We start from the raw sequence: 13,429 nt of genomic DNA, 5'->3' as shown, positions 1-13,429 counted from the left end.
TAACATAGCATCTCCTATCAGGCAACATTACATTTAACATAGCATCTCCTATCAGGCAACATTACATTTAACATAGCATCTCTGATTCAGGCAACGTTACATTTAACATAGCATCTCTGATTCAGGTAACATTACATTTAACATAGCATCTCCTATCAGGCAACATTACATTTAACATAGCATCTCTGATTCAGGCAACATTACATTTAACATAGCATCTCTGATTCAGGCAACATTACATTTAACATAGCATCTCTGATTCAGGTAACATTACATTTAACATAGCATCTCCTATCAGGCAACATTACATTTAACATAGCATCTCTGATTCAGGCAACATTACATTTAACATAGCATCTCTGATTCAGGCAACATTACATTTAACATAGCATCTCCTATCAGGCAACATTACATTTAACATAGCATCTCTGATTCAGGCAACATTACATTTAACATAGCATCTCCTATCAGGCAACATTACATTTAACATAGCATCTCTGATTCAGGCAACATTACATTTAACATAGCATCTCCTATCAGGCAACATTACATTTAACATAGCATCTCTGATTCAGGTAACATAGCATCTCTGATTCAGGTAACATTACATTTAACATAACATCTCTGATTCAGGCAACATTACATTTAACATAGCATCTCTGATTCAGGCAACATTACATTTAACATAGCATCTCCTATCAGGCAACATTACATTTAACATAGCATCTCTGATTCAGGCAACATTACATTTAACATAGCATCTCTGATTCAGGCAACATTACATTTAACATAGCATCTCTGATTCAGGCAACATTACATTTAACATAGCATCTCTGATTCAGGCAACATTACATTTAACATAGCATCTCTGATTCAGGCAACATTACATTTAACATAGCATCTCTGATTCAGGTAACATTACATTTAACATAGTATCTCTGATTCAGGCAACATTACATTTAACATAGCATCTCTGATTCAGGTAACATTACATTTAACATAGCATCTCTGATTCAGGCAACATTACATTTAACATAGCATCTCCTATCAGGCAACATTACATTTAACATAGCATCTCTGATTCAGGCAACATTACATTTAACATAGCATCTCTGATTCAGGCAACATTACATTTAACATAGCATCTCCTATCAGGCAACATTACATTTAACATAGCATCTCTGATTCAGGTAACATTACATTTAACATAGTATCTCTGATTCAGGTAACATTACATTTAACATAGCATCTCTGATTCAACATTACATTTAACATAGCATCTCTGATTCAGGTAACATTACATTTAACATAGCATCTCCTATCAGGTAACATTACATTTAACATAGCATCTCTGATTCAGGTAACATTACATTTAACATAGCATCTCTGATTCAGGTAACATTACATTTAACATAGCATCTCTGATTCAGGCAACATTACATTTAACATAGCATCTCTGATTCAGGTAACATTACATTTAACATAGCATCTCAGCATCTCTGATTCAGGTAACATTACATTTAACATAGCATCTCTGATTCAGGCAACATTACATTTAACATAGCATCTCAGCATCTCTGATTCAGGTAACATTACATTTAACATAGCATCTCTGATTCAGGTAACATTACATTTAACATAGCATCTCTGATTCAGGTAACATTACATTTAACATAGCATCTCTGATTCAGGCAACATTACATTTAACATAGCATCTCAGCATCTCTGATTCAGGTAACATTACATTTAACATAGCATCTCTGATTCAGGCAACATTACATTTAACATAGCATCTCCTATCAGGCAACATTACATTTAACATAGCATCTCTGATTCAGGCAACATTACATTTAACATAGCATCTCAGCATCTCTGATTCAGGTAACATTACATTTAACATAGCATCTCAGCATCTCTGATTCAGGCAACATTACATTTAACATAGCATCTCAGCATCTCTGATTCAGGTAACATTACATTTAACATAGCATCTCTGATTCAACATTACATTTAACATAGCATCTCAGCATCTCTGATTCAGGTAACATTACATTTAACATAGCATCTCAGCATCTCTGATTCAGGCAACATTACATTTAACATAGCATCTCTGATTCAGGTAACATTACATTTAACATAGCATCTCAGCATCTCTGATTCAGGCAACATTACATTTAACATAGCATCTCCTATCAGGCAACATTACATTTAACATAGCATCTCTGATTCAGGCAACATTACATTTAACATAGCATCTCTGATTCAGGCAACATTGCATTTAACATAGCATCTCAGCATCTCTGATTCAGGCAACATTACATTTAACATAGCATCTCAGCATCTCTGATTCAGGCAACATTACATTTAACATAGCATCTCTGATTCAGGTAACATTACATTTAACATAGCATCTCCTATCAGGTAACATTACATTTAACATAGCATCTCTGATTCAGGCAACATTACATTTAACATAGCATCTCTGATTCAGGCAACATTACATTTAACATAGCATCTCTGATTCAGGCAACATTGCATTTAACATAGCATCTCTGATTCAGGCAACATTGCATTTAACATAGCATCTCTGATTCAGGCAACATTACATTTAACATAGCATCTCTGATTCAGGTAACATTACATTTAACATAGCATCTCTGATTCAGGTAACATTACATTTAACATAGCATCTCAGCATCTCTGATTCAGGTAACATTACATTTAACATAGCATCTCTGATTCAGGCAACATTACATTTAACATAGCATCTCTGATTCAGGCAACATTACATTTAACATAGCATCTCTGATTCAGGTAACATTACATTTAACATAGCATCTCTGATTCAGGCAACATTACATTTAACATAGCATCTCTGATTCAGGCAACATTACATTTAACATAGCATCTCTGATTCAGGCAACATTACATTTAACATAGTATCTCTGATTCAGGCAACATTACATTTAACATAGCATCTCCTATCAGGCAACATTACATTTAACATAGCATCTCTGATTCAGGTAACATTACATTTAACATAGCATCTCTGATTCAGGCAACATTACATTTAACATAGCATCTCTGATTCAGGTAACATTACATTTAACATAGCATCTCTGATTCAGGCAACATTACATTTAACATAGCATCTCTGATTCAGGTAACATTACATTTAACATAGCATCTCTGATTCAAGTAACATTACATTTAACATAGCATCTCTGATTCAGGCAACATTACATTTAACATAGCATCTCTGATTCAGGCAACATTACATTTAACATAGCATCTCTGATTCAAGTAACATTACATTTAACATAGCATCTCTGATTCAGGCAACATTACATTTAACATAGCATCTCTGATTCAGGCAACATTACATTTAACATAGCATCTCTGATTCAGGTAACATTACATTTAACATAGCATCTCTGATTCAGGCAACATTACATTTAACATAGCATCTCTGATTCAGGCAACATTACATTTAACATAGCATCTCTGATTCAGGCAACATTACATTTAACATAGCATCTCTGATTCAGGCAACATTACATTTAACATAGCATCTCCTGATCAGGCAACATTACATTTAACATAGCATCTCTGATTCAGGTAACATTACATTTAACATAGCATCTCTGATTCAGGCAACATTACATTTAACATAGCATCTCTGATTCAGGTAACATTACATTTAACATAGCATCTCTGATTCAGGCAACATTACATTTAACATAGCATCTCTGATTCAGGTAACATTACATTTAACATAGCATCTCTGATTCAGGTAACATTACATTTAACATAGCATCTCTGATTCAGGTAACATTACATTTAACATAGCATCTCTGATTCAGGCAACATTACATTTAACATAGCATCTCTGATTCAGGTAACATTACATTTAACATAGCATCTCCTATCAGGCAACATTACATTTAACATAGCATCTCTGATTCAGGTAACATTACATTTAACATAGCATCTCAGCATCTCTGATTCAGGTAACATTACATTTAACATAGCATCTCAGCATCTCTGATTCAGGCAACATTACATTTAACATAGCATCTCTGATTCAGGTAACATTACATTTAACATAGCATCTCTGATTCAGGCAACATTACATTTAACATAGCATCTCTGATTCAGGTAACATTACATTTAACATAGCATCTCTGATTCAGGCAACATTACATTTAACATAGCATCTCTGATTCAGGCAACATTACATTTAACATAGCATCTCTGATTCAGGCAACATTACATTTAACATAGCATCTCAGCATCTCTGATTCAGGCAACATTACATTTAACATAGCATCTCAGCATCTCTGATTCAGGTAACATTACATTTAACATAGCATCTCAGCATCTCTGATTCAGGCAACATTACATTTAACATAGCATCTCTGATTCAGGTAACATTACATTTAACATAGCATCTCAGCATCTCTGATTCAGGCAACATTACATTTAACATAGCATCTCCTATCAGGCAACATTACATTTAACATAGCATCTCTGATTCAGGCAACATTACATTTAACATAGCATCTCTGATTCAGGCAACATTGCATTTAACATAGCATCTCAGCATCTCTGATTCAGGCAACATTACATTTAACATAGCATCTCAGCATCTCTGATTCAGGCAACATTACATTTAACATAGCATCTCTGATTCAGGTAACATTACATTTAACATAGCATCTCAGCATCTCTGATTCAGGCAACATTACATTTAACATAGCATCTCCTATCAGGCAACATTACATTTAACATAGCATCTCTGATTCAGGCAACATTACATTTAACATAGCATCTCTGATTCAGGCAACATTGCATTTAACATAGCATCTCAGCATCTCTGATTCAGGCAACATTACATTTAACATAGCATCTCAGCATCTCTGATTCAGGCAACATTACATTTAACATAGCATCTCTGATTCAGGTAACATTACATTTAACATAGCATCTCTGATTCAGGCAACATTACATTTAACATAGCATCTCTGATTCAGGTAACATTACATTTAACATAGCATCTCAGCATCTCTGATTCAGGTAACATTACATTTAACATAGCATCTCTGATTCAGGCAACATTACATTTAACATAGCATCTCTGATTCAGGTAACATTACATTTAACATAGCATCTCTGATTCAGGCAACATTACATTTAACATAGCATCTCTGATTCAGGCAACATTACATTTAACATAGCATCTCTGATTCAGGCAACATTACATTTAACATAGCATCTCTGATTCAGGCAACATTACATTTAACATAGCATCTCCTATCAGGCAACATTACATTTAACATAGCATCTCTGATTCAGGTAACATTACATTTAACATAGCATCTCTGATTCAGGCAACATTACATTTAACATAGCATCTCTGATTCAGGTAACATTACATTTAACATAGCATCTCTGATTCAAGTAACATTACATTTAACATAGCATCTCTGATTCAGGCAACATTACATTTAACATAGTATCTCTGATTCAGGCAACATTACATTTAACATAGCATCTCTGATTCAGGCAACATTACATTTAACATAGCATCTCCTATCAGGTAACATTACATTTAACATAGCATCTCTGATTCAGGCAACATTACATTTAACATAGCATCTCTGATTCAGGTAACATTACATTTAACATAGCATCTCTGATTCAGGCAACATTACATTTAACATAGCATCTCTGATTCAGGCAACATTACATTTAACATAGTATCTCTGATTCAGGCAACATTACATTTAACATAGCATCTCCTATCAGGTAACATTACATTTAACATAGCATCTCAGCATCTCTGATTCAGGTAACATTACATTTAACATAGCATCTCTGATTCAGGTAACATTACATTTAACATAGCATCTCTGATTCAGGTAACATTACATTTAACATAGCATCTCTGATTCAGGTAACATTACATTTAACATCGCATCTCTGATTCAGGCAACATTACATTTAACATAGCATCTCTGATTCAGGCAACATTACATTTAACATAGCATCTCTGATTCAGGTAACATTACATTTAACATAGCATCTCTGATTCAACATTACATTTAACATAGCATCTCTGATTCAGGCAACACTACATTTAACATAGCATCTCTGATTCAGGCAACATTACATTTAACATAGCATCTCAGCATCTCTGATTCAGGTAACATTACATTTAACATAGCATCTCTGATTCAGGCAACATTACATTTAACATCGCATCTCTGATTCAGGCAACATTACATTTAACATAGCATCTCTGATTCAGGCAACATTACATTTAACATAGCATCTCTGATTCAGGCAACATTACATTTAACATAGCATCTCTGATTCAGGCAACATTACATTTAACATCGCATCTCTGATTCAGGCAACATTACATTTAACATAGCATCTCTGATTCAGGCAACATTACATTTAACATAGCATCTCTGATTCAGGCAACATTACATTTAACATAGCATCTCTGATTCAGGCAACATTACATTTAACATAGCATCTCTGATTCAGGCAACGTTACATTTAACATAGCATCTCTGATTCAGGCAACATTACATTTAACATAGCATCTCTGATTCAGGCAACATTACATTTAACATAGCATCTCTGATTCAGGCAACATTACATTTAACATAGCATCTCTGATTCAGGCAACATTACATTTAACATAGCATCTCTGATTCAGGCAACATTACATTTAACATAGCATCTCTGATTCAGGCAACATTACATTTAACATAGCATCTCTGATTCAGGCAACATTACATTTAACATAGCATCTCCTATCAGGTAACATTACATTTAACATAGCATCTCTGATTCAGGCAACATTACATTTAACATAGCATCTCTGATTCAGGCAACACTACATTTAACATAGCATCTCTGATTCAGGCAACATTACATTTAACATAGCATCTCTGATTCAGGCAACATTACATTTAACATAGCATCTCAGCATCTCTGATTCAGGCAACACTACATTTAACATAGCATCTCTGATTCAGGTAACATTACATTTAACATAGCATCTCCTATCAGGCAACATTACATTTAACATAGCATCTCTGATTCAGGCAACACTACATTTAACATAGCATCTCTGATTCAGGCAACACTACATTTAACATAGCATCTCTGATTCAGGCAACATTACATTTAACATAGCATCTCTGATTCAGGCAACATTACATTTAACATAGCATCTCTGATTCAGGTAACATTACATTTAACATAGCATCTCCTATCAGGCAACATTACATTTAACATAGCATCTCAGCATCTCTGATTCAGGCAACATTACATTTAACATAGCATCTCCTATCAGGTAACATTACATTTAACATAGCATCTCTGATTCAGGCAACATTACATTTAACATAGCATCTCTGATTCAGGCAACATTACATTTAACATAGCATCTCCTATCAGGTAACATTACATTTAACATAGCATCTCTGATTCAGGCAACATTACATTTAACATAGCATCTCTGATTCAGGCAACATTACATTTAACATAGCATCTCCTATCAGGCAACATTACATTTAACATAGCATCTCTGATTCAGGTAACATTACATTTAACATAGCATCTCTGATTCAGGCAACATTACATTTAACATAGCATCTCTGATTCAGGCAACATTACATTTAACATAGCATCTCTGATTCAGGCAACATTACATTTAACATAGCAATTCTGATTCAGGTAACATTACATTTAACATAGCATCTCTGATTCAGGCAACATTACATTTAACATAGCATCTCTGATTCAGGCAACATTACATTTAACATAGCATCTCCTATCAGGCAACATTACATTTAACATAGCATCTCCTATCAGGCAACATTACATTTAACATAGTATCTCTGATTCAGGCAACATTACATTTAACATAGCATCTCTGATTCAGGTAACATTACATTTAACATAGCATCTCCTATCAGGCAACATTACATTTAACATAGTATCTCTGATTCAGGTAACATTACATTTAACATAGCATCTCTGATTCAGGCAACATTACATTTAACATAGCATCTCTGATTCAGGTAACATTACATTTAACATAGCATCTCCTATCAGGCAACATTACATTTAACATAGCATCTCAGCATCTCTGATTCAGGCAACATTACATTTAACATAGCATCTCTGATTCAGGTAACATTACATTTAACATAGCATCTCTGATTCAGGCAACATTACATTTAACATAGCATCTCTGATTCAGGCAACATTACATTTAACATAGCATCTCTGATTCAGGCAACATTACATTTAACATAGCATCTCTGATTCAGGCAACATTACATTTAACATAGCAATTCTGATTCAGGTAACATTACATTTAACATAGCATCTCTGATTCAGGCAACATTACATTTAACATAGCATCTCTGATTCAGGCAACATTACATTTAACATAGCATCTCCTATCAGGCAACATTACATTTAACATAGCATCTCCTATCAGGCAACATTACATTTAACATAGTATCTCTGATTCAGGCAACATTACATTTAACATAGCATCTCTGATTCAGGTAACATTACATTTAACATAGCATCTCCTATCAGGCAACATTACATTTAACATAGTATCTCTGATTCAGGTAACATTACATTTAACATAGCATCTCTGATTCAGGCAACATTACATTTAACATAGCATCTCTGATTCAGGTAACATTACATTTAACATAGCATCTCCTATCAGGCAACATTACATTTAACATAGCATCTCTGATTCAGGCAACATTACATTTAACATAGCATCTCTGATTCAGGCAACATTACATTTAACATAGCATCTCAGCATCTCTGATTCAGGCAACATTACATTTAACATAGCATCTCTGATTCAGGCAACGTTACATTTAACATAGCATCTCTGATTCAGGCAACATTACATTTAACATAGCATCTCAGCATCTCTGATTCAGGCAACATTACATTTAACATAGCATCTCTGATTCAGGTAACATTACATTTAACATAGCATCTCAGCATCTCTGATTCAGGCAACATTACATTTAACATAGCATCTCAGCATCTCTGATTCAGGCAACATTACATTTAACATAGCATCTCTGATTCAGGTAACATTACATTTAACATAGCATCTCTGATTCAGGCAACATTACATTTAACATAGCATCTCTGATTCAGGCAACATTACATTTAACATAGCATCTCTGATTCAGGCAACATTACATTTAACATAGCATCTCAGCATCTCTGATTCAGGCAACATTACATTTAACATAGCATCTCTGATTCAGGCAACGTTACATTTAACATAGCATCTCTGATTCAGGCAACATTACATTTAACATAGCATCTCAGCATCTCTGATTCAGGCAACATTACATTTAACATAGCATCTCTGATTCAGGTAACATTACATTTAACATAGCATCTCAGCATCTCTGATTCAGGCAACATTACATTTAACATAGCATCTCTGATTCAGGTAACATTACATTTAACATAGCATCTCTGATTCAGGCAACGTTACATTTAACATAGCATCTCTGATTCAGGTAACATTACATTTAACATAGCATCTCTGATTCAGGCAACATTACATTTAACATAGCATCTCTGATTCAACATTACATTTAACATAGCATCTCTGATTCAGGTAACATTACATTTAACATAGCATCTCTGATTCAGGTAACATTACATTTAACATAGCATCTCTGATTCAGGCAACATTACATTTAACATAGCATCTCTGATTCAGGTAACATTACATTTAACATAGCATCTCTGATTCAGGCAACATTACATTTAACATAGCATCTCTGATTCAGGTAACATTACATTTAACATAGCATCTCTGATTCAGGTAACATTACATTTAACATAGCATCTCTGATTCAGGCAACATTACATTTAACATAGCATCTCAGCATCTCTGATTCAGGCAACATTACATTTAACATAGCATCTCTGATTCAGGCAACGTTACATTTAACATAGCATCTCTGATTCAGGCAACATTACATTTAACATAGCATCTCAGCATCTCTGATTCAGGCAACATTACATTTAACATAGCATCTCTGATTCAGGTAACATTACATTTAACATAGCATCTCAGCATCTCTGATTCAGGCAACATTACATTTAACATAGCATCTCTGATTCAGGTAACATTACATTTAACATAGCATCTCTGATTCAGGCAACGTTACATTTAACATAGCATCTCTGATTCAGGTAACATTACATTTAACATAGCATCTCTGATTCAGGCAACATTACATTTAACATAGCATCTCTGATTCAACATTACATTTAACATAGCATCTCTGATTCAGGTAACATTACATTTAACATAGCATCTCTGATTCAGGTAACATTACATTTAACATAGCATCTCTGATTCAGGCAACATTACATTTAACATAGCATCTCTGATTCAGGTAACATTACATTTAACATAGCATCTCTGATTCAGGCAACATTACATTTAACATAGCATCTCTGATTCAGGTAACATTACATTTAACATAGCATCTCTGATTCAGGTAACATTACATTTAACATAGCATCTCTGATTCAGGTAACATTACATTTAACATAGCATCTCCTATCAGGTAACATTACATTTAACATAGCATCTCTGATTCAGGCAACGTTACATTTAACATAGCATCTCTGATTCAGGTAACATTACATTTAACATAGCATCTCTGATTCAGGCAACGTTACATTTAACATAGCATCTCTGATTCAGGCAACATTACATTTAACATAGCATCTCCTATCAGGTAACATTACATTTAACATAGCATCTCTGATTCAGGCAACATTACATTTAACATAGCATCTCTGATTCAGGCAACATTACATTTAACATAGCATCTCCTATCAGGCAACATTACATTTAACATAGCATCTCTGATTCAGGCAACATTACATTTAACATAGCATCTCTGATTCAGGCAACATTACATTTAACATAGCATCTCTGATTCAACATTACATTTAACATAGCATCTCTGATTCAGGCAACATTACATTTAACATAGTATCTCTGATTCAGGCAACATTACATTTAACATAGCATCTCTGATTCAGGCAACGTTACATTTAACATAGCATCTCAGCATCTCTGATTCAGGCAACATTACATTTAACATAGCATCTCTGATTCAGGCAACATTACATTTAACATAGCATCTCTGATTCAGGCAACATTACATTTAACATAGCATCTCTGATTCAACATTACATTTAACATAGCATCTCTGATTCAGGCAACATTACATTTAACATAGTATCTCTGATTCAGGCAACATTACATTTAACATAGCATCTCTGATTCAGGCAACATTACATTTAACATAGCATCTCTGATTCAGGCAACATTACATTTAACATAGCATCTCAGCATCTCTGATTCAGGCAACATTACATTTAACATAGCATCTCTGATTCAGGCAACATTACATTTAACATAGCATCTCTGATTCAGGTAACATTACATTTAACATAGCATCTCTGATTCAGGCAACGTTACATTTAACATAGCATTAATTTTTATAATTTTTTTTATTTCACCTTTATTTAACCAGGTAAGCCAGTTGAGAACAGGTTCTCATTTACAACTGCGACCTGGCCAAGATAAAGCAAAGCAGTGCAATAAAAACAACACAGAGTTACATATGGGGTAAAAAACATAAAGTCAAAAATACAACAGAAAATATATATACAGTGTGTGCAAATGTAGCAAGTTATGGAGGTAAGGCAATAAATAGGCCATAGTGCAAAATAATTACAATTAGTATTAACACTGGAGTGATAGATGTGCAAGAGATGATGTGCAAATAGAGATACTGGGGTGCAAAAGAGCAAAATAAATAACAATATAGGGATGAGGTAGTTGGGTGGGCTAATTACAGATGGGCTGTGTACAGGTGCAGTGATCGGTAAGGTGCTCTGACAACTGATGCTTAAAGTTAGTGAGGGAGATAAGAGTCTCCAGCTTCAGAGATTTTTGCAATTCGTTCCAGTCATTGGCAGCAGAGAACTGGAAGGAATGGCGGCCAAAGGAGGTGTTGGCTTTGGGAATGACCAGTGAGATATACCTGCTGGAGCGCAGACTACGGGTGGGTGCTGCTATGGTGACCAATGAGCTAAGATAAGGCGGGGATTTGCCTAGCAGTGATTTATAGATGGCCTGGAGCCAGTGGGTTTGACGACGAACATGTAGTGAGGACCAGCCAACAAGAGCGTACAGGTCACAGTGGTGGGTAGTATATGGGGCTTTGGTGACAAAACGGATGGCACTGTGATAGACTACATCCAATTTGCTGAGTAGAGTGTTGGAGGCTATTTTGTAAATGACATCGCCGAAGTCAAGGATCGGTAGGATAGTCAGTTTTACGAGGGCATGTTTGGCAGCATGAGTGAAGGAGGCTTTATTGCGAAATAGGAAGCCGATTCTAGATTTAACTTTGGATTGGAGATTCTTAATGTGAGTCTGGAAGGAGAGTTTACAGTCTAACCAGACACCTAGGTATTTGTAGTTGTCCACATACTCTAGGTCAGACCCGTCGATAGTGGTGATTCTAGTCGGGTGGGCGGGTGCAATCAGCGTTCGATTGAAAAGCATGCATTTAGTTTTACTAGTGTTTAAGAGCAGTTGGAGGCTACTGAAGGAGTGTTGTATGGCATTGAAGCTCGTTTGGAGGTTTGTTAACACAGTGTCCAATGAAGGGCCAGATGTATACAAAATGGTGTCGTCTGCGTAGAGGTGGATCTGAGAGTCACCATCTCTGATTCAGGCAACATTACATTTAACATACTAGCATCTCTGATTCAGGCAACATTACATTTAACATAGCATCTCTGATTCAGGCAACATTACATTTAACATAGCATCTCCTATCAGGCAACATTACATTTAACATACTAGCATCTCTGATTCAGGCAACATTACATTTAACATAGCATCTCTGATTCAGGTAACATTACATTTAACATAGCATCTCAGCATCTCTGATTCAGGTAACATTACATTTAACATAGCATCTCTGATTCAGGCAACATTACATTTAACATAGCATCTCCTATCAGGCAACATTACATTTAACATAGCATCTCTGATTCAGGCAACATTACATTTAACATAGCATCTCCTATCAGGCAACATTACATTTAACATAGCATCTCTGATTCAGGTAACATTACATTTAACATAGCATCTCTGATTCAGGTAACATTACATTTAACATAGCATCTCCTATCAGGCAACATTACATTTAACATAGCATCTCTGATTCAGGCAACATTACATTTAACATAGCATCTCTGATTCAGGCAACATTACATTTAACATAGCATCTCTGATTCAGGCAAC

At 34.8% G+C, this 13,429-nt stretch overlaps 1 protein-coding gene across 1 annotated transcript in view; it reads left to right on the top strand.

Moving 5' to 3' along the window:
- LOC311126436 (chromosome transmission fidelity protein 18 homolog) overlaps positions 1–13,429 on the top strand; it is a gene marked incomplete at its 5' end in the record, with an annotated part of 52,144 nt that overhangs the window by 34,606 nt on the left and 4,109 nt on the right. The window lies entirely within an intron of this gene.

Source organism: Coregonus lavaretus, assembly GCF_964263955.1.
Source record: "Coregonus lavaretus genome assembly, contig: HAP1_SCAFFOLD_3181, whole genome shotgun sequence".
NCBI lineage: Eukaryota > Metazoa > Chordata > Actinopteri > Salmoniformes > Salmonidae > Coregonus > Coregonus lavaretus.
The sequence above is the reverse complement of the archived record's forward strand: the minus strand, read 5'-3'. Positions and strand labels throughout refer to the sequence as shown.